The 22,902-nt window shown below is 46.8% G+C and overlaps 1 protein-coding gene across 4 annotated transcripts in view; it reads left to right on the top strand.

Moving 5' to 3' along the window:
• Window positions 1–22,902, top strand: part of TICRR (TOPBP1 interacting checkpoint and replication regulator) — a 1,117,313-nt gene that overhangs the window by 359,364 nt on the left and 735,047 nt on the right. The window lies entirely within an intron of this gene.

The raw sequence follows: 22,902 nt of genomic DNA, 5'->3' as shown, positions 1-22,902 counted from the left end.
AGGACATTAGACATTTTACAATTGTGCCGGCAGCTACCTCATGAGTCGCCCATCGACCAGCATCACCTGGGGACTTCTTGGTCCAAGTGAGCACCGCAACCTACGGGAACAAAATGCAACAGGTTAGCAAAGGCAAGGCATCATAGCGCTGCGCATAGCGCCTACTTACCGCATCAAGGCGCTCTCGAAGCACCATCACCTACCGGCGAGTCCCAACTCAGCCAACGTTACACAGCGAACTTACGCGCACTTAAGGAGAGAGAAAAGACATTACTTAAACTCAAGAAAGGCATACAACAAAAACACTAATAAGACCTACCTGAAAGACTCTAAAGGGCCTGCATCAGTGAAGTAACTAGATCGAACTCGCGCACAACGAACGCGCCCCTGCCAAGAAGGCAGGAAGGAGAGCAGACCAAAGCCCATAACAAGGTGAGGAAAGGTCCGGGGAGGGGCTGCAGGCATACGGGGTGTTGGGAGGCTCTTACCCCAGTTGCCCAGTCTTGAACATTGCCCACCTGTATTCCCAGCAGAACTTCTCCGCTGATCGTACCTGGGAGCAGCTGATACAGGGACAACACCCGGCGACAAGGGCGTACAAGCGCATCGCACTAAGCACACAACCCCTACGCCAATTTCGACGCCTTCGTCGAAAAAGGAAAAAGCGCCAACGGGGATTCCGAAAACTTCACCGGTTCCCTCGGATCGTTCAGATACAAAGCCTTCCCAGCATCCACAGCAGCGTTTTGCGACTGGGCAATCTAAACAAACTAAGGGTGCTACTCCGAAACCTACACGCGCCGAAGTGCGGGAGCCCAACGCTTCGGCGGTTTCCAAGTCCTCAGTAGGCCCGAAAGCAACGGCTAGGCCTCTACTCGGAAAACCGACCGCTAGGCCCCCTAGTTCCACGGACGGTATTACAACTGCTGACAAATCATCTGAGCCTTTGTCTCACGACGATTCGGCAACTATCGAAAGTAGTATCGGAAGAATCACTGCAGCAGTGGGCCTTACGCCGGTTCCGCCTAAGGTTATGGGCCAAGCCGCGGAAAAGTTTTCGGTGGATTGGGTTCCCGATTCCGATGAGGTTTACGAAGATACCCTGAGAGGTTCCTTTCGACGCCGCACTGCGTCGAACGTAGTTTCTCCTTGCGTAGCCCAGTTTGGGTCCTCTAAATGGACTACAGAAAAATCTGAGGGTTGTCTGGTTCGGTTGGAGCAGATTATCCGTTCTTCTGATCATCCTCCCCCGAAAAGGACTCTGGTAGACCCTACCCTCAATTCAGGAAGATCAGTCTCGTTTTCCACAAAGATGTGGTCCAGATGGACACACATAGAGACATCTATAATGAAGAAGCTTTTCTCAAACTATGAGGGAGATCAACAGGATACTACGGACAACTGGGAGGAAACCCAGCAGGAAGGTCAAGACCCTTGGACACAGCAAGATCAGGACACTGATGTTTTGTGCCTAGACTCCTCCGTCCACCCCAGCTCGCCAGGTCTCTCCTCTGGATGACCAAATGGCATTCAACTCCATGTTGAAGAAAGTAGCTGAATACTTCAAAATTGCCACTCAAGAGGCGGTACCTGAGGAGGATTTCGTGGAGGATATTAAGGAAAAACCTCCAGTGAGTCAATTCATTCCCCTCCTTAACTCTGTTAAGAGATTGGTAGCTCCCTCATTGGTCTCTCTTGCTCGGACACGGGCAGTGAACCCGAGAGTCGCAAAATGTTGACCTTCTCCTTCCGACCCTCTGTATATCAAAGGGCACGCCATCCCAGACTTGCTGGTAGTGACTACCACTCGAAAGAGGGCAGGGGTACCCCTTGCCACGGGAGAATCACCACCGGACAAGGAGTCTAAGCGTCTGTATGCCCTAGGCAAACGTGTAACGTCAGCAGCGGCATACACCATTCGGGTTGCTAATACTATATTAGCAAGCTATGTTGATGCCCAATGGAATTTGCTCCAGGAAGGCCTCCAAGAGGTTCCTGAACCCGCCAGATCAAAGCTTCTTGCCATTGTTTCGGAGGGAAGACTGGTTAACCAGAATGTGGTGAACACCATGGACACTGTGGAAACTGTAGGCAGGTCTCTTGCACAAGGGACTCCACTGAAAAGACACACATGGCTGCGTACATCAGGATTTAGACCTGAGACTCGGGCCTCCCTCATTAATAAACCCATTGAGGAGACTAAACTCTGCGGGTAAGCAGTGGATGAAGCGTTGGAGACAGCCAAGAAGGAGCATGAGACTATAAGGTCTCTGCACCAAATTACACAAAACCCTCCTCCCAGAGGGGTAATAACTCTCGAAGGTCCTTTCGAGGACAAGCCCGTGCTGGTCAAAACAACGATGGCAGGGGTAACTTCAGCCCAAATCAAACATCTTGAAGCCCCACTTCTGACCTCAAGGGGTCAGAAACGCGGCAAAGGTAGAGGCAGAGGAGCCACAGCCTGTGGTCAGAAATGACCACCAAGTCCAGGTCCCCTCCCATGTCACCCCGGTCGGGGGGGCGATTAACATCTTTCCTCAAGGCACGGGAGGGGATAAATTCCGACCAGTGGGTCTTAAAGACGGTCGCCCATGGTTATTGAGTGGAGTTCGCCCGACCTCCACAGTTCAGACCGGACCATCTGCAGATCCTGATCCAAGAGTTGGAAGCACTGCTGGGAAAGGACGCCCTAGAAGCTGTCCCTGTTCTTCAGGTAAACAAGGGTATTTATTCAGTGTACTTCCTTGTACCCAAAAAGGATCTCACTATGCATCCTGTTCTAGATCTGCGCCCAGCGAACAAGTTTATAAAACCCCAGAAGTTTTGCATGGTAACACTGCAGGAGGTGATCCCATTGCTGAAACAAGGGGACTTCATGGCAACATTGGACATGAAAGATGCATACTTGCATATTTCAATGTTGCCAGCACACAGGAAATATCTAAGGTTCATGATCCAGGACAGGCACTACCAATTCAAGGCATCGCCTCATCACCAAGGGTGTTTACCAAAGTCCTGGCAGTGGCAGCAACACACCTGCGCAGACAATCAGTTCCAGTTTACCCTTACCTCAGCGACTGGCTCATTACGGGGGACTCGTTCGACACTTGTTTTTCAAACACCCAAAAAACGGTAGATCTCTTCAGCCTGGGTTTTTCAATCAACGAAAAGAAATCCATCTTAGTCCCCAGCCAAGTAAAACAATTTCTGGGAGCGCTAACTCGGACGGAAGACGGTCTTCCTCCAGCGAGAGGGTTCAGAACATGCTCTCAGATACCTCAATATGTAGCCAGTCGGGAGGTGACAGTACGCAAAGCCATGCGTTTGCTAGGGATGATGGCGTCATGTATATATTTGGTTCCCCACGCGCGGCTGCGCATGTGTCCCATGCAAGAGTGCCTCAGCAGCCAGTAGTGTCAGGCCAGAGGACAATGAGGAGATCTGTTGTCTCGCCAGCCCTCCTTCTCTCTCTGCAGTGGTGGTCAAGAGAAAATCTCTTGAAGGGGGAAGACCTTCACCACCCCTGCAGTGGATGCCACTCTCACGACATACGCATCTCTCACGGGGTGGGAGGGGGCTCACCTGCTGCAGCAGACAGCGCAGAGTGTGTCCCCTCAAGTAGCGTCCAATCATATAAACTTACTGGAGCGATTAGTGGTGTTCAAAGCATAGAAAGCCTTTCAGATGCAACTGCAAGGGAAGACATTGCTGATCCTAACCGACAGCACTACAGCAATGTATAACCTGAACAAACAGGGGGGCACTCACTCTCCAGGGCTATCAAAGCTGTCCCAAAACATTTGGATATGGGCTCTCAAACAAAAGATGTTTTTGTTGTCCCAACATGTTCCAGGGGAACTCAATCTTCTGGTAGACGTACTCCGCAGAAATTTTCCTCTGCCAGAAGAATATGAATGGCGACAGCACGAAGACATTGTGTCCAACGTCTTTGCAGAATGGGGTTTTCCAGAGATCGACCTGTTTGCTACTCAGGAGAACGCCCAATGCCAAGACTATGCCTCCAGGTAACCCCATAACCGATCCAAGGGGAATGGTCCCTGGATAATTTGGTCGGGGAAATTTGTCTACGCTCAAACCCCTCCCCTGACTCAACAAAATGGTGCACAAGATGCACCAGTTACCATGATACTGGTTACCCCCATGTGGGCCCGCCAACCCAGGTTCGCTCACCTGATGGAAATGTCCCTCTCCCCACCAGTCAAGGTACTCTGCCCGTACAAAATGTTGTCTCAGGCACCCATGCCCACAAACTCTGAACTTAGCAGCTTGGCTCCTGAGGTCCTAGAGTTTGGACACCTGCAACTCCCACAGAGGTGCATGGACATTCTCAGGGAAGCGAGAAAACCTAATTCACGTTATTGCTATGCCAGCAAGTGGAAACGTTTTGTCATCTAATGCAATTCCTAGGGAGTCAATCCCATCGATTGTTCACCCTCACGCATTGTGCTGTATCTAACCCACCTGTTGGACACTGAGTTAGTCTTCAATTCCCTAAAGGGTCATCTGGCTGCTCTGTCAGCCTACACCACATCACAACAAAAGATTTTGTGGTGGAAAATGCCAGTGATTAAAGCCTTTATGGAAGGGGTTAAGAGGATTTATCCTCCCATTTCTCACCCAGCCCCTGGATGGGATCTGAATGTGGTTTTGACCAGGCTCTTGGCAGCTCCCTTTGAGCCTATGCATAAAGCAAGTCTGAAAGACCGGACTTATAAGACAGCCTTCCTAGTGGCTATCACTTCTATCAGGAGGGTTGGCGAACTACAGGCTCTTTCTGTTTTAGACCCCTTTGTTACAGTCCACAAAGATAAGGTAGTTCTGCGCACACATCCCAGGTTTGCGCCTAAATTCATCTCGAAGTTCCATGTGAAGCAATCAATCGAACTACCCACTTTCTTCCAGAACCCTACTAACTTGGCCGAAAGAAGCCTTCACACACTAGACGTGCGCAGGGCAGTCATTTTTTATCTGAAAAGAACTAAACCACTAAGTAAGACTAAACAATTCTTCGTTTCAGTGGCAGCTGGTAGAGAAGGGGATCCTGTCTCTAAATCGGCTATCTCAAGGTGGATTGTCAAATGCATCACACTGTTTTCCTCTTGCTAAGAGAGAACTGCCTTTCAAGCCTAGAGCGCACACTACTCGAGGCACTGGGGCATCCATAGCATTCATTGCAAATGTTCCTCTTGAGTCCATTTGCAAAGCGGCAACCTGAAGTTCTGTACACACCTTTACAAAACAATATTGCCTAGACACACATTCTAGGTCTGATTCTCAGGTGGGACAAGCAGTACTAAGACATCTTTTCTCTGTTCCTTCTCTCAACCCACCTCCAACTCCGGGTACTGCTCGCTAGTCTATGCACAGGATGTGATTCTAAGCAGATTAACAAGCATCAGAAGACATGCTTTACTTACTGTAATAGCATTTCTGATGATGGTATCTGCTTAGATTCACACGCGCCCTCCCTACCTCCCCGCTCGGGGTCGAAGGAACATGGACGTCTTACTACTTTCTCTTTTTATGTACTCACTCACTATAGCCTTGGGATCCCTCATGGCAGAAAAAATACAATCGGAGGGACCTCACCGCGTGAGGGATTTTGGGTACTACACACGTCGCGATAGGAGATAGTGTTACAGACCTATGCCGACGTCCCCTTTCGGTCCCCTAAAGACAAGATGCAATACTCTGCGGTTACCACTGGATGTCGGACCATATGCACAGCATGTGCATCTAAGCAGATACAATCATCAGAAATGCTATTACGGTAAGTAATGCATGTCTTTCTGTCCATGAGTGAACATTGGAACAATGGCGCGTGAATGAGTGCCATTTTTCAAGTAGAAATTCCACAGACCATCACAAGTTTTGGAGCTCCACCAAAGATGCTTGCTGAGAGATTTTTTTTCTTTTTTACCAGCAGAGCTGTGATTTCTTTTTTTGACTGAATTGGTAACATGCCATACATCAAATTGATGGCGAATGTTTGGAAACTGCTCTCGCATGGCCTTGGCTATTGAAACATGTCTGTCAGTGGCTAGGAGGTCTATTTGCATTCCCCTCGATTGAAGATGTTTGAGGGATTTTATGAAACCATGCTTCTCCATGGCCACTGAGGATTTACATTGGGACAGCTGCACGACCTCCAAACTCACAATTCTATTTAGTTTCCATATCCTGAAAGTGCTATATGCAGTACTCTGCTGAAAATCCCAAGCTGTCACACGGTCTGTCGCCAGCTAGCATGAACCGTTTGCCAGAGAATGTGCTTTCAATTGCCATTTGTTCAATTTTCCAGGCTTGACTAATAGCAGGGAATAAGAATTCTCTTTGATATTTGTAGTACTGCATTTTAGCAAGGAACTTAATTCCTACAAATTGACAGAAACTGGACAACTTACTAAAAGTGGATCCACTGAAAAGTAAAGCTGTAGATTTCCACCTGGCACTTTGGCCAGCATTGGTTGAGCGGACCATGAAAATGTATCCTGGAGGTGGCCTGGATTTTCAGGTTAGTTTCTTGCAATACACGAGTCACATTCACCAATGGCTCCCTGCACATTTTCCCCCCTCACTGGATGGACCCATTTCAGCATCAGTATAATCTGTACCAGGCAGCTGTTGAATACAATGTATTTCTGCTCCTTTATTAGCCAATCGTCCTGCATGATTGTGGATTGAGATTCAATTGTGGTGGACAAATTGGCCAAACTAGACAAACTGTAGTCGAGATCTTTGGCAAGTACCTTGGTCAATTGCGTTGAAGCTTCCGTCTGTTAGTTCCGCTTGTGTGAGGTGTAGCGATCATCTCTAAATCTACCTTAGACTTCAGATCAGTCTTCTCCTCCACACTCAAATCTTGCGAGCATCTCACAATCAAGTTGCAAACCTCGCCCAAAAGTACAATTTCTATTCACCTATTATACAGACCCCCAGGTCCTCCCGGAGCCTTTGGAGAAGACATCACTTTGCTAATTGCTGAAAACTCCTAGCCATCAGCACAAATTATCATCCTTGGGGATTTTAACGTTGGTTACAATGACCCGAATGACCCTCCAGCCTCTTCCTTAGCCAACGCTCTAGCTGAGCATGGCTTCTCACAACTTGCCGATCAACCTACTCGTCAGAAAGGCAGAATCATCGACTGGGTAGCGGCCCTCAATTGCTATTTTACTTGCACGGACCCCCAACCTCTCGCATGGGCTGACCACTACCTCATCCCATTAGATATTAATACCAACAACCTAGTTCCAAAAAAATGCCCTACAGCACCAGCATGTTTGACCAGAAATAAACACATCACCACTGAAGCCCTAATACCCCTGGTCCTCCCCACCCTCAACGCAATTCCAGCTACTGCCGATCTTAACCTATTGGTCGACACCTTCAACGACTCCATTGCCATTGATACCATCGCCCCATTGAAATTGTGCAAAGGTAAACGTAGAGCTCATTTGAACTCCTGGTAAACCCCTGAACTTAAAATACTGAGAAAAAAGAAAGCTAAGCTTGAATTACTATGGAAAACGAAACCATCTGCTGAAAACAAATCCAATCTGACAAATATCTCCACTTTATATGAAAAGGAGAAAATTTCCACCAAAAAGATGCCTATAACGCTAGGATAAATCGAGCAGGATCCTGCACCAAATAACTATTTAACATACTCAAGGAATTAGAAAATCCCAATCCTCCCATGGATACTTGCACGAAAGATAAACCCTGGTGCACCAGTATTCAGAATGCCCTTACCAACAAAATGATAGGGCTCAAAACCAAAATTGAGGACAAATGTCAACTTACTAGCAGTAAGCCCACTAGCCCTAGCCGCCTAACGCCCATTGACCCCAATGTAGGCTTTACATTTAAAAAGGTAACTATATTGGAAGTTCAAAAAAATCATCACCTCTCTAAAACCATCAAACTGCAAAGGGAACAGCTGCCCCACCCAGATCATAAAAGAAGCAGCCAGAGATCTATCCCCTTTCATCACTAAACTAATTAACCTGTCTTTCTCTACTAATTCAGTCCCTAGCTACCTGAAGCAATCGTGGGTTCTCCCACTCTTAAAAAAAATCAATCTTTAGACCCAGCCATATCCACTAATTATAGACCCATCACCACGGTCCCATTCTTGCTAAAAATCCTGGACAGTTGCTTACCTGCAAATTCAGGACTACCTGGAGTCCAACCAACTGTTAGGAATTTGCCGGTCTGGCTTTAGACCTCAACACGGAACAGAAACTGCCCTTGTTGACCTCAAAAGTCAGATCGATGAAATCAGACAAAGGTAAAGCCGCCATCCTATTCCTTCTAGACCTCTCAGCGGCCTTCGACCTGGTTGATCATAAAATCCTCTGCAACCACCTATCTTCCGCAGCTCATTTCTCCTCCTCCTGCCATCATATGGATACAGTCCTTTTTGGCTAACAGAACCAGGAGGGTCTTTTCACCAATAGCAGCAGCAGACCCGATCCCTATCACCTGCGGCGTCCCACAAGGCTCTTGTGTCTCGCCCACTTTGTACAATATATTTACAAAGCCACTCTTTGACAATTTGGACCATCTGGGTGTCACCTACACCAATTATGCAGATGACACCCAGATACTCCTCACCCTCTCGGGCAATTACAACACTGACGACATTCGGATTAACAAAATATTCTCCATCATTCAGGTATGGATGGCCATACACGGCCTATGACTAAATGAGAAGACTGAGCTTCTCCTTGTCGGTTCACCCTATAGCCTGTCAAAACTCAGCCCTAACTACAATAGCATTATCACCGATGGTAATGCGATCCCCATTGTTAAGTGTGAAAACCTATGGCTTTTATCTTGATACCAACACTAACCTCTCCAAACAAATCAACATGACTGCATCAGCCACTGCCTACACTGGCAAGCTGATCAGGGCCAGCAGACCCTTTTTGTCCTCTAATAGCTGCCTTACGCTAGCCAGGGCTCTTATACAGTCTAAATTGGACTACTGTAAACAGTCTTTACCTTGGCGCAAACCAGTCCATAATAAACAAACTACAGGTGCTCCAAAAGAACGCACTACGCCCATCATTAAACGTCCCCAGAGGGGAGCACATCTCCACCAGAAAAGCATGCAAAGGGCTATCCATACAACAAAAAATTGACCTAAAATCTATCTGTCTTACATACAAAGCCTTAAACGATTTAGCCCCACCGTATCTCGCCAACAAATTTACCTTGAAACCTGCTACCAGACCTACCAGATCCTCCAATACCCTATGCCTAACAGTACCTAGATTCTCCTTAAAAAGAGCTGGAGGTTCCAGCTTCACGGTCCTTGCCTCCCAACTCTGGAACACCCTACCACTTAACATCAAATGTATAGCGTCCTTTCAGTCTTTAGGAAACCTGTTATTGGATGGTTACTCAATAAAAACGTACTTTTACCATTGTCTCACCTGCCGGATGATGCTGCCTATATTTAACTTTGCTCTTTACCTGTAATCTGTATAAATGAAAAATGTATATATTGTACTATAAAACAGTTTCCTGAAGCGCCCTTTTACCTCCGGGTCTGAAGCGCGATACAAATAAACGAATTGGAGAAAGCATCGTCAATTGTTTATTGGGTGGACCTTTTTTTGCGGGTGTAGACTGTGTCAAGTGGTCAGTGAGGAATTCAAAAGCATCATTATTTTCAGTTTCATCTTGTTGAGTTCTCACATTGTAGCAGTGGTCCAACAGCACTTTGCTGGCTTCGCCGGTCACATTCCATTCAATTTCTAGCCATTGGGCATAAGCATCTCGAGTCTTGCTCCATGGTGAAATCTGTTTGGCAAGCAGCATCTTGGATTTCTTTTGTTGTCTGTGTCTTTATACTTTTGGTTGTAAAAACTTGTTCAATGTAAATCACACACAGTCGCTGGCACTTGAAATAAAAAAAAATGTTATAAAGAAAACACCAGCCCAAAACACTTCTCGAAAACAAAATTGGTTGTTAGTTACCCTTGTTTTCTTGATTTTCTGTGAAACAGTGGTCTTCTCTGTAACGACTACACCAGCAAGTTGGTCCAACACCTCTGATCCATGTGCCTCCTCTTCTAATTCCACACCTTGTATACATTCCTTGAATAGAATATTCATTAAAAAATACATACCGTTGCAAACAGTGTACGTCATTTAGTCATGATATAAATTTCATATTTCACCTGATTGATGGCAAGTGTACTCGATCAAAGATCACTGCAAAACATTGTGATTGTAATGTTGCTCTCAAACATTTTGCAGTGTATTCTGCATTAGTGAGGAAGTGTAACATTGGGACTGAAATCAAACAAGTTTGAAATACTGCAGGTTTATATGAATGTCACTGTCTAATAGTATGCTATGTAGGATTTACTTTCTTTCATTCAAGGGAACGAAGTACCAGCATCCTCCTGTAATACAGTACTTGTTTTAGTATGGATGAAAACAGCGAAATGGAACAGACAATGGGATGCAAACAGTGGTACATATAAAAGAGTAACCCATAAATGACACGTAGTGTAAACAACCGGCAGGATACATAAACGATTTCATATTTTAAATTCCAAGCATAATACATTCTCGTAATTGAAAAGTGAAATACATTTACCTGATATGCTCTTGAAGTGGTTGACGACTCTGGAAAATAAATTGATGCATAATCTTGCTCCTTCATTTTCAGTGCATTGTCACAATGTGATAAAAGGGAAAATTAGATTTGCATAAGATATGTGCGAAGATCAATCTGTCAATAATATGAACTTCTGCAAGTCTGTTGGGCTCACCATTGCTGTATTGGACGTGTCAGTGGTTTCGTCACTTGCAAGGGTCTGTGCTTCCGTCAGTATGATCTCCTAAAACATTGACATGGTGCAATTGTAGAATAACCTGCTGTGGTTGATGAAAGTGGAACTGGGTGGGAGAACGGGGGGTTTGGAAGTTCATTATGCACCATGTGGGTGCACTGTTTGGGGAAACTAATAAAAATAAATTAAAAAAACATATGGTGCCAAATATATCAGATCTTGATTAACATGTGATGTTTCCCAGGATATGTAGACACCACTTCATCTAGTGCCAGATATTCTAGACATTAACGTGTTTCGACCGTGGGGTCTTTAATCAAGGCTACCGTGATTTAAAAGCAATTAGTACAATATCGTAGTGTATGTTCACCATTATTGTGATGTGAATTGTGGTGGGGTGGTGGATTCAAATTTGGAGGCCGAATGACATAATGAAAATCATAGCATGTAACATTGCAGTTATTAATCCAGTATACAACGAAACAGTATTATTCAGATGGTTAACATTGGGAGTCAAATTACAGTCATAGATGTAAATCAAACAATATCGTTTGGTGTAAATATTTCGGTTAAAGAAAGAGGGAGGAAAAAAGTATTTTCGGACAATTGTTAGTAAGGTTTTGAAGCTGGGATGAAGCAGAGAAGTCGGTGTGATAGATCTGGGATTGGGGCTCACCTGTTAGGTATGCATCCTTGGTTGGGTGGGGGTTGGTGCAGGGGGTATTCAGGTGGTGTAGTTGCTGGTCCTGGTTGACTTAGCGGGTGGGGAGTCAGTGCTCCTGGGTCTTCAAGGTGGGTACCTAGGGTGTATGATCAGATTCATTAAGTCCTGGCTGGTTAACGAATAATGGCTAATGCAAATTGAGGTATTCAATTTGTATTTTGGGCTCCCCGGTGGAGAATGGCAAGGTAGTTTGTTATTGGGTTGTGTGGGGCTGGGTATTGCAGCTACTTTCGTTGCCCTGTGGTTACTTGGACACACGCTCCTTAGTGCTCCGTTTGCGTGCTACAATGTCTGAGGACTGTGAGCTATACAAGGGGGCCACATGGCAAGGGATACGGCCATGTAGTGTGGACATGAAACGATAACCAGTCAGTAGTTACGCGCTTTCCCGTTGCGGGGTCGACAGGCTGATGCTGGTGCAGTGAGAGCGAGCTCATGAGGTTCCGGTTGAACTCGGTATATGCTGGGTGCCACGTAGCTGCGAGAATACGCCACAGCCATCCGCAATCTGTAGGAAGGTTGGATGTTATGAACCAATCACAGGGCATGTCACGTCTTCCAATAGGATGACTGACTGTGCGGCCAATACACGGCTGACTCCTATTTTATCAGGAAGACCAAGTCATGGTCATTCCTCACGACTGAACACTTGAGACGTACGAGATCAGCAAAGGTAAGAGACCTAAGACCGCGAGCATGTTCGTTGTCACGATTATACCCCTCTGTGCTCTCTTGCCACGGAGAGCGCCACATAGGGTGCCCATGGCACCTGAGCCCTTCCCACGTTTTCACAGCCACAAAACGGGCTCCGTAGAGTCTTAATCTTGCCACACCGGCACCTCAAGTCCCACTAGCCACACGGCCCCCACTGGGATGGCACCACTAATCTCCAGAGCCATACCACATGAACGCTCCAGTCCCCGCGGGACGGCACCCGCTAGGACCTTGTTCCTAACTAATATCCTTAAAAAGCACAATGGTACTTGGCCTCCGCCCACCATATATTAAGTTCAACCGGAACTTCATGAGCTCGCTCTCATTGCGCCGGCATTAGCCTGTCGACCTTTGATATGTGGACCTTCTAGCTCTGCTGCTGTCTTCCAGGAGGAGGAGCCTTGCTTGATCCGGTTTCTTTTGTCCTCGTGCATTTAGACTCTGCTGGGTCATGACATCTGTTCTTCCGGCATCCAACTGTTCCTCCATTTTCCGATCATGAGCAGAGGTGGTCCTTCAGCGGAAGTCCAGCCTGGTGGTTTCCAGAACCATGAAGTTGCTGACAGACCCAAATCACTACACCCAGCTGTCGAATTAAGCCCTCTGCACCCTCGACCCTCCACCCCCAACCCCCAATGGTGAGAGCAGTCCTCCCAAATGGCCTAGACTTACCTTGGCTAGATTCCACTCTGGAATCAAGCGTTTGGTTTGCATACATTATATTTTATTTGTATTGCGCTCATACACAAGTGTTTCAGAGCATGACGAGGCAAGAGTGGGGAACAAGGGAGGACAAAACACCGATCTTACTAGGCCCAGTGACTTTGTTTTGTGCGCACCCCCACACCCAATTCGGTTCCATTTGATAGTCTTCCTTAGCAGCCACACTTTCAAACGTATAATCTCTTACAAAGTTTCGCTCTTTAATGCACTGGGTGTCTCATTGAGCCTGTTGTATCCTATGGGGGAATTTGAAAACATTGGTCACTTTCCTCCAAAACATACATACTGCAAACTTTGTTCAACACTTGTTTACAGTTTAGCTTTGAGCTCTACGTTTTGTGTGCTGGTCTTGCCATATAATTTAATAATCCTTGTAGAACTGTTTGAACACTTCACTGTTTTAGGTTTTGTAACAGTATTGCATGAAATTGTATTTATTTTTGTGTGGTTGGTGTCACTTAAAATGTACTGCAACTGCCTTTGTAATTATATTTTGGTACTAGTCTGTGAACAGTGCATTGTTTTGACAACCATTGTGTTTTCTTTACTTTATATCAAGCCTCCTGATCTTGTTAGTGGAAGCCTTTGAGTTTCATTAGATTTTGTACTGAACCTTGCAGGCCACTAAAATTGGCTTCTGTTGGGGAAATTATTACACAGCCCTCTGTTGAAGGGTGTGACCAGATATACTAGGTTGAATAAAAATATATTTCGAAGGGATTGTGTCCTCCAACGTATTCCTTATCTTTGATAATTCGTCTCCAGCTTGCTGGCCTCGGAAATGTTTTCAGTAGAGGGCACCGCGCGTCGACGTCCGCCGAGTCGATGTCCCTCGACGGTCACTGTATCGGCGCCGACGTCACAATGCCCATAAATAGCCGTTGCGGTGTCCGTTGCTCAGTTCCATTTTTCCGCGCTTCATGGTGCCTCGGAACGTCGTTGCTCAGTTCAGTCCGAATAACCTTCTATATCTACTCGAATATACCAACTCGTTCTCGATGGCATCTTCATCGGAACCAACGACGCCACGATCCGGCTTCAAGAAATGTCGAGACTGCGGTAAAAAAATGTCTAACGGATCCACACAGGATCTGCTTCTGGTGCTTGGGAGCCGAGCACCATTGTTCGGAGTGTGAGGACTGCATGTCCATGACGGCGAAAGCCTTGAAGGAGCGCAAGGGGAAGCTCGAGAGAGGTAAGTCAGTCAAAACCTCCTCGAAAGTTTCTTCTGCTGAGTCGAGGCATTCGTCTCCTCGCCGTCAAACATTCCCATTCTAGATCTCGAAGTAGCTCCCACCATTCGTCGAGATCAAGACACTCAAAGAAGAGATGTCGAAGATCCCCTTCCTCGTCGTCCCACAAAACACAGCTCTCAGGCTGAGTGGGAGGAATTCAGAAAGAAAATGTTAAGCATCTTCGAGAAAGCAGCCTCAAACCCCTCGAAGACACCTGAGGGTGATACCCCGGTTGAAAAACCAAAAAATCAAAACGCCGTGAGTCATTGCACCCAGCGAAACATTCCACCTGAGAGCGCCATGAGCCATCGGGTAAGAAGGCACCATCTTCGCCGTCGTCGGAGATTCTTTCGACCCATGGATTGGCGCCATCGACGCCGTTGTCGAAGGGTTCTTCGATGCATCGGTCGATCGACTCGACGCCAACATCGCCGCCGATGAAAGAGAAGACCAAGGCTACTCCACAGCCAGCAGTGATTCCAAGGGCCTCCGGCACGAAGCCGAGACCGTCGTCGACATCCTCGAGTAGGATCCCAATCCTCTCGAGTTCTTCGAGGCCTCTTCCAGTTTTCTCGACGCCGTTCTCGGCGCCTTCGAAGCCTGTCACATCGGCGTCAACGGCATCAACGTTTTCTCGTCCAATAATGACGAGTTTGGCTCCTTCTGCCTTAGAGATGGGTTTTACACCATTTCAGAGGTCAGAGTACCCTGGACTATCTTCAATTTATGAAGAGGGGGAGATTCTGACCAGGAAACCTTTGGGTTGCAGAGGACCACACTGCCTGTTTCAGAGGATTTCACCTCTGAGGAAAGAAGGTTGAAGGACCTACAGGAAGTCGCTACATGAGTCAAGTGAGCTGGACACTTCCCCAGAAGTGGAATTTGTTAAACCAGACCCAGGGGAACATGCCGAAACACCCTATAGAAACCTTATGGCAAGAATTATTGAATTTATGGGTTGGTCTGCGCCTTCGCCTGTTTTTCAACAGGATGACCTGACAGACATATTAGACAAAGGTCCACAGGAGGACCCTGTGGTCCCCTTCCATGCAGCTTTACAAAGGAAAATGACATCTAATTGGGAAACTCCTGAAGTTATCCCTGCGGTCAATAAAAGATTGTCAGCCAAGTATAGGGTAGCTGCTGCTGACCCTGAATACTTATCAAAACACCCGACTCCAGAGAGCCTGGTGGTCCAAGCGGCAACTTCATCTAGCAGTAGGAGCGCTTACCCTACTGTCCCACAGGATAGAGATGACAAGAGGTACGATTCTCTGGCGAAGAAAGTCTTCTCTGCTTGTAGTATGGCGTTGAAGTCCATCAACGCCACCTGTACGCTCGCCAGGTTCAATCACACTCTGGGAGTGTGCTTCATCAGCGGCTGACTGCATACCCGAAGGAGAGGAAAATTAAGCCTTCCTTAACATTATTAAAAATAGCAAAGATGCCATGTGCGAGTCACTTCAAACTGCATCGATTCCACTGACAGTATCAGCAGGGCCATGGCGGCAAGTACAACAATCCGCAGGCATGCGTGGTTGCAAAAGACTGGCTTTGCTCCAGATGTACAGGCCAGACTTTTGAATATGCCCTTTGACGGCTCTTCATTATTCGGAAAGAAGGCTGATGACAGTCTGGAAAAGTTGCAGACATATAAAGCAGCGGCAAAATCGTTACGAGCTGCAATCCGCCAAACTCCTTTTCGCCCCTCAGGAACCTCTGGAAGAGGAAAGTCCTTTTGCTATTATTCTGCATTCGGGAAAGGCAGAGGACAGCCGGCTCAAAGAGGCCAAAGGAGATCCACCCGAGGTGGACGGGTCAAAAGTACTAAAGCCGCCGCAGCAGCAGCAGGTGCCGCTTTACCCTCGGCATCTGCATCAGCCGCCCCCAAACCACTCTGAGGTCTTTCCACAAAAGACACCTGTAGGGGGCAGGTTAACTCGCCATCTGACGGAATGGCAGGCTATAACGTCAGATGCTTGGGCATTGGAGACAGTTGCCCAGGGTTACTGCCTACCCTTTCTACACGTCCCTCAGTCATCCACCGGGGCACAGCTCTCTAAAAGTTCCAGAACCGCTCCTCTTGCAAGAAATTATAGACCTGCTAGAGAAAGGTGCCATAGAACCGGTACCTGTAGCGGACAGGAACAAGGGCTGGTACTCTTTCTCTCCCACCCTCCCCCCCTACTTTCTCATACCAAAGAAGGATGGAGGACTGAGACCCATCCTGGATTTACGAGAATTGAATAAGTTCCTCAGGAAGGACAAGTTCAAGATGGTAACTCTCTCAGATCCTTCAGGCCCTCCAGCTCCAGGACTGGCTGGTATCCCTGGACCTTCAGGATGCTCATTTCCATGTGCCAATCCATCTCAAACACAGGAAATACCTGAGGTTCGCAATTGGCGACTCATCAATTTCGAGTTCTGCCATTTTGGCCGGCCTCCTCCCCGAGGGTCTTCACTAAGCTACCCCTACCTGGACGATTGGCTCATCAGGGCTTTATCTTCGGAACAAGCTCAGATCCAGCTAGATTGTCTGCCACTTCCTTCACAAACTGGGCTTCTCCCTCAATTTAAAGAAGTCACAGATGATACCATCACAGAGACTCCAGTTCATTGGAGCGGTCCTGGACACTTCCCTGGGAAAAGCCTTGCCACCAGAGGTGAGGGGACAAGATATTCTGCAGATGGTCACCAAGTTTCAAGATGCCCAACGTCTCCCAGCCTTCGACTTTTTGAGGTTGCTAGGCCTCATGGCATCCTGCATCTTCCTTGTGCCAGAGGCTCGCCTGAGAATGAGATCTCTTCAGTGGGCAATGAACTCAGTGGTCGCAATTCTCAGGGAGAATGACAGATTTCCTCCGGATTCCAGACAAGGTAGCCCGCGACCTTCAATGGTGGGCCTATCCAGAGAACATCTTGAAAGGAGAACTGTTTTGGCAACCATGGCCGGAGATCACAGTAGTCAGACGCCTCACTCACGGGGTGGGGAGCCCATGCCAACGACTTGACCATCAGCGTAGGATCACTGCCACTATGCAAAGAGGCAATGCAGCTCTGGTTTTGGGCAATTCGGGAAGGACTCTCTCTATCGGCAGTCCACCTAACCGGAGAGAAGAACTTGACAGCGGACGCTCTGAGCAGGCAGAGCAGTCTCCCACGAGTGGGAGCTAGCTCAGGAAGTCCTTCAAGAGATCTTCGCCCTTTGGGAGCCCCTCAGGTGGATCTGTTCGCCACAAGCACCAACAGGAAGTGCGATCTGTTCTGTTCAAGGGAATTTCCCCCGAGAGGAGCTCTAGGAGACGCGTTCGTAGTGGACTGGGAGTTTCCACTCCCCTACGCGTTTCCACCAGTCCGTTATTCCTCAAATGATCAGGAGGTTGAGAAGATTCCGGAAAACCATGATCCTAATTGCCCCGGACTGGGCCAGGAGAACGTGGTAACCGGACCTTCTAGATATGTCCATCTGCCCTCCAGTCCGTCTTCCACTCAGAGAATCTTCTTTCGCAGAAGGGAGGTCAGGTTCTCCATCCAGACATCAGAACCCTCAACCTTCACGCTTGGCTTCTGAAAGGGTGAGGTACAAGGATTGGGACCTCCCTGATGACATAATGGAGGTGTTTCTTTCGGCCAGAAGGCCAGCAACAAAGTCTTTATACCGCTGCCGTTGGAACAAATTTTGCAGCTGGTGTAGAGAAGGGAATATCTACCCTTTTTCATGTGGTACACCAGCGGTGTTATCGTTTCTACTTTACTTGGCAAACTCAGGCCTTCAAGTTGGCACTGTAAAAGGCCATCTTGCAGCGCTTTCAATCTTCAAGCGCACTGCGGAGGAACCATCCTGTTTCAAACTACCTCTAGTGTTACAATTTCTCAAGGGATTGACTAATGTTTATCCTCAAACCATTCTAGGTTCCCTTCTGGGACTTAAATTTAGTCTTAAACTTCCTAATGGCACTCCATTTGAACCACTTCACTCTTGTTCGCTGAGATTTCTCACGCTTAAAACTGTCTTATTGGTAGCACTAACATCTGCTAGGAGGGTGAGCGGGCTACAAGCTCTCTCCTGTAAACCCCCACTTACAATGTTCCACAATGACAAAGTTGTCCTTCAGATGAAGCCTAATTTCCTCCCAAAGGTGGTTTCTGAATTTCATATTACTCAGAAAATTACCTTACCTTCGTTCTACCCTCCTCCCCATCCGGGGAAAGAGGAAGAAAGACTACATAGGTTGGACCCAAGACGAGCTCGAAGCTTTTACATCAGCAGAATGGCTAGGATCAGGCAAGCAGACCAACTGTTTGTAGGATACTCAGGTTACAAGTTGGGATTACCCATAACAAAACAAACAATTTCCAGGTGGATTATCTTGGCCATTCTGGAATGTTACAAACTGGCAGGGAAAGAGCCACCCCAAAATCTTAGGGCTCATTCAACCAGGGGTATTGCAGCCTCTTCGGCCTTCCAAAGAGGGGTACCGGTCAGAGACATATGTGCGGCTACCACATGGTCATCCGCACATATATTCACAACATTTTACAACCTGGATTCCTCCACTAGTCAAGAGACCAGATTTGGCAAAGCCATATTACATTCGGTTCATCCCTAAGGGGTGCATGACATTCTTACTCCCACCTCCAATTACAAGCCACTGCTATGGGAGTCTATAAAAGATGAGGAATACGTCGGAGGACACAATCTCTTCGAAGAACAAGTTACTTCTTACCTTGTAACGTTCATTCGATGGGATGTTCCTCCGACGTATTCCTTATCGCCACCCCCATCCATCCCCGCAGTAATACTTCTCTTGCGGTTGCAGCTTACGCTCCTTCAAGGTCAATAACCAATTCAGGCATGACTTTTCTTATACTAAAAAACGGAACTGAGCAACGGACGCCGCAACGGCCATTTATGGGCATGGTGATGTCGGCGCAGATACGGTGACGGTCGAGGGACATCGACTCGGCGGACGTCGACGCGCGGCGCCCTCTACTGAAAAAATTTCCGAGGCCAGCAAGCTGGAGACGAATTATCAAAGATAAGGAATACGTCGGAGGAACATCCTATCGAAAGAACGTTACAAGGTAAGAAGTAACTTGTTAATCTACCAAATTAGACCAAAACACTCAATTGGTAGTGTAACAAGCAGTCATCCTGCTTCGAAGAGAGTAAATCTGCATACATTTATTTAGTGTTGATAAGGTTAACACACAGTCAAATACGTTTCTAAAATGGACCAGCCAAGCAATCATATCCCAAAAATCCAATAAAGAGATGCGCCCCTCGATTCAACCTCACCTTGGAACGCTTTATAGAAGACTAACCTAACAAGAAAGTACTAGTCCTGTAAGAGTTCTAGAAAAGCAAGTAAAATGGACAAAACAGTGTAGGAAACCATTCCAAAGGGCCAACAGACCCCAACAGTTCATCCAGTAATGGTTACTTTAATATCCCAGTACACCCCTAGAAGCTAATGGAAACTATGTAACCGCTAGTGCTTAGTGAAACAGTATGCTGTCAAGTGAACAGCAGTGATTTGTTAGATTACATTCTATGATAAATCACTGACTTCTAAAATGAGTCTGATCGCAAAGAAATCCAGGGCAGCGTGGGAATGAGAACATTCTCAGTTCAGGTACATACATTTTTTGTAAATCCCTTTGAAGGATCTTATAGAGCTTCCAAACGTTTTACCATAAGGATCAATAGGGCACATCTCATAGGTCTCCTGTGGCTATAGGTAAAAGTCAAGGTTTTGCTTTTTAACCCTTGGATGCAGCTTTATGGACAACTAGCTATGAAGAGTGCCCAAGGGGCCCATTTCGAACCTTCAAGCCCAGAGTTTGAGAACCAGTAGTCTAGCAGTAGGTGGTTGCAGAGGGGATCACAAGGTTCACTTCAGACCATGAAGATTGCTTTTGGGAACCTCAAAACCCATTCATCCTAGACACAGAAGACCACTGTAAATGGAACCAACTATTTGATCAGGACTCTATGCAGATACTCAGAATGCTGGTGTCTCCAGGTTTGCCACCAGAATGGTGTTGCACAAGTGAGTTGAGATATCTGGTTAAGTCTGGCTAACAGCAGATGGGGGCTGGGTGATCTCTGAGGGGATTCAACACCATGGCCTAGCATGGATGTAGGCAAGAGTCCTAGCAATGATAACTGGAAAGATGACTACGCTGCAACTAAGACAGTGATGGGAGCACAGACAAACCCAGCAAAGTTCTCAAGTCAACCCAGGGCAGCACGTGGGTGCAATCAGCCATCAAGGAAGTGATTTCACGACTGATGAAATGGCTGGAGAAAGCATAATGTCCCATGATGGAAATGAGGCTGTGCAGAAGCAATATGCTCAGATTTTCAAGCCAGGAAGACCACATCACAAACACTTTTGCCACAAGGATGTTACCAAGGCTCAAGCAACTGCAGGTGAGGAAGAGGTCCAGCAAAGCTGGCCAGTCCATCCAGGGTGTGAAGCAAAGAGCGAGCCTCGGATGAGATTCGACCAGCAGGTGAGGGCACAGGGTGCAAGGACAAAGGAGCCATGGTCCAGCCAATATGGTCAAACAAGTATCTTCAGCAGCCCATCTTCTATTAGTCTTCTAGTAAAAATTGGGAAAAGATCTGAGAAATGCACATGGTCTCCCAATTACTACCTGAATGGCCGAAAACTGGCTATGCCTCAATACTGAGAAAACCGAACCTCTGCTTATTGGATCCCCGTCCACCCTGGGCAGGCTGGACAAGCAATACAGCTCTTTCACCTTTGACAACATCCCCATCTCAGTCTCTCAAACAGTCAAAACCCTTGGTGTCTACCTGGAACCGAACTTGACTATGGACACAGGTTAATGCCATAGCTTCCTCCGCAGCCTACCACTCTAAACTGCTCAATGCTGTGAGGCCCTATGTCTCCCAACAGAATTGACTCACTATCGCCAGGGCAATAATTGGCTCAAGGCTTCACTACTGCAATGCCTTACTCATAGGAACATCAGGAAACAACCTTGCCAAACTACAACTGGTCCAGAACAATGCCCTTAGGGCCGCCACCGGCATCTCATGCAGGGACCATATCTCTGGTCTCAGAAGACAAGTCCACTGGCTCCCAGTTAAGGAAAGAATCATCTTCAAAACCCTTGCCTTGACGCACAAGTGCCTCCATGACCTGGCCCTACCCTGTCCAAAGGATTTCCAAACCCTGCTCCGCCAGGCCAGCCAGAACAGCATATTCCAGCATGATTACTGTTCCCAAAACTACTAACAAAGCACATGCTGGTGGCACCATCTTCCCCACCATGGCTGCCACCCACTGGAACGCCCTAGCATCACACCTTGGGCAAATCGAATCAAGTGGTGCCTTTCGCAAGGCCATCAAAACCAAGCTTTTCCTTTAAACCTGCAGGCCCTTCGGGTACATCTTAAACAATATGTATGTCTATCTTTTGCTAAAATTATGTACCAACTGTATGTAACCTGTAACTTCAAGACCACTTGTTGGGTGGCTTCTTGTAACCCTTAAGCCTTCTTACATTCCGTTTTAAGCGCATCAATGCCCGTGGGCTGTAGAGCGCTCTACAAATGTAAAATAAAATACTACGTTAATTCAGGGGTGGTTATGTACCAGCCCACCATTCACACTCGATGAAACGCACAAAAAAAGGTGTGTTGCCAGCAAAACATCCTGGACCTACAAACTGCCAAACACACCAGCATTACCACACTGGATGTTAAATGGATAATATAGAGGACTTTAAAGCATTCACTGCCAGTTTAGCCACCATTGTGGCCCCGGGAAGAGCCTGCATCAGCAAAATGGGCATTTTAGATATGCCACACACAGAGTGCCAATAAATGATGGCTAATGGTTACATAACACCCCCTAGCCTGATGCCCATCGGGGGCTCCTAAAGGCATCACACCAGAAAAGGGTTACACTTACAGGGAGTATTGAGTAGAAGTCCCTTTGATCACAAGTACAAAGAATACAAACACACGGAAGCCATTATAACATTCAGGGGATTCACAAAGTAGAAAATAAAATGTTGCCTTAGCATCCGAGAACCCCCTACACCAGTAGTATGTAGAACCCCACTTGCCCCCTCCCAACAGCTTGCTATTCTAATATTTTGATTTATAGTGAAGTTCCCATGATGAACTGAGTTCCTTATTAAACAGATTCTTCACGTGTGTCTTCATTACAATCAAACGAATCCTCGCTTTTCCCTCTCACGGCAGATCAACCCTCTTCCTCTACAAAATGCATTGTGGGGCTCACATAGTTTTACATAGTATATTGGCAGGCACTGATTAAAGCACATTGGGGCATGCCTTCTTTTTTTGTCAATTTCCTTTTTAGTTCAGGAAATAAAAGCAGGTAAATGTTATATTTTTCTGACTAATTTCATTCTTAATTTTCTTAAAGAAACGACTTAAAATGTTGCCTAATTTATAATAGACTAAATCTATGGGTATTGATTGAACTAAAATATTTTCTGGGATCATGCTCATGTGCTCAGATATTATGTTTGAGGGTTATGAAGATACCCATGACCAACTAAGTTTAATAGCATATTTTCTTCAGCCTCAATATCCTGTATAGTCCTTATGTGAACCACCCACCATTCCCTGCTTGGAATGGATCGAAACGTCCTGTCCTCCTAA

This window comes from Ambystoma mexicanum, chromosome 11 (genome assembly GCF_040938575.1).
Source record: "Ambystoma mexicanum isolate Mex_15411 chromosome 11, UKY_AmexF1_1, whole genome shotgun sequence".
Taxonomy (NCBI): Eukaryota; Metazoa; Chordata; class Amphibia; order Caudata; family Ambystomatidae; genus Ambystoma; species Ambystoma mexicanum.
The sequence above is the reverse complement of the archived record's forward strand: the minus strand, read 5'-3'. Positions and strand labels throughout refer to the sequence as shown.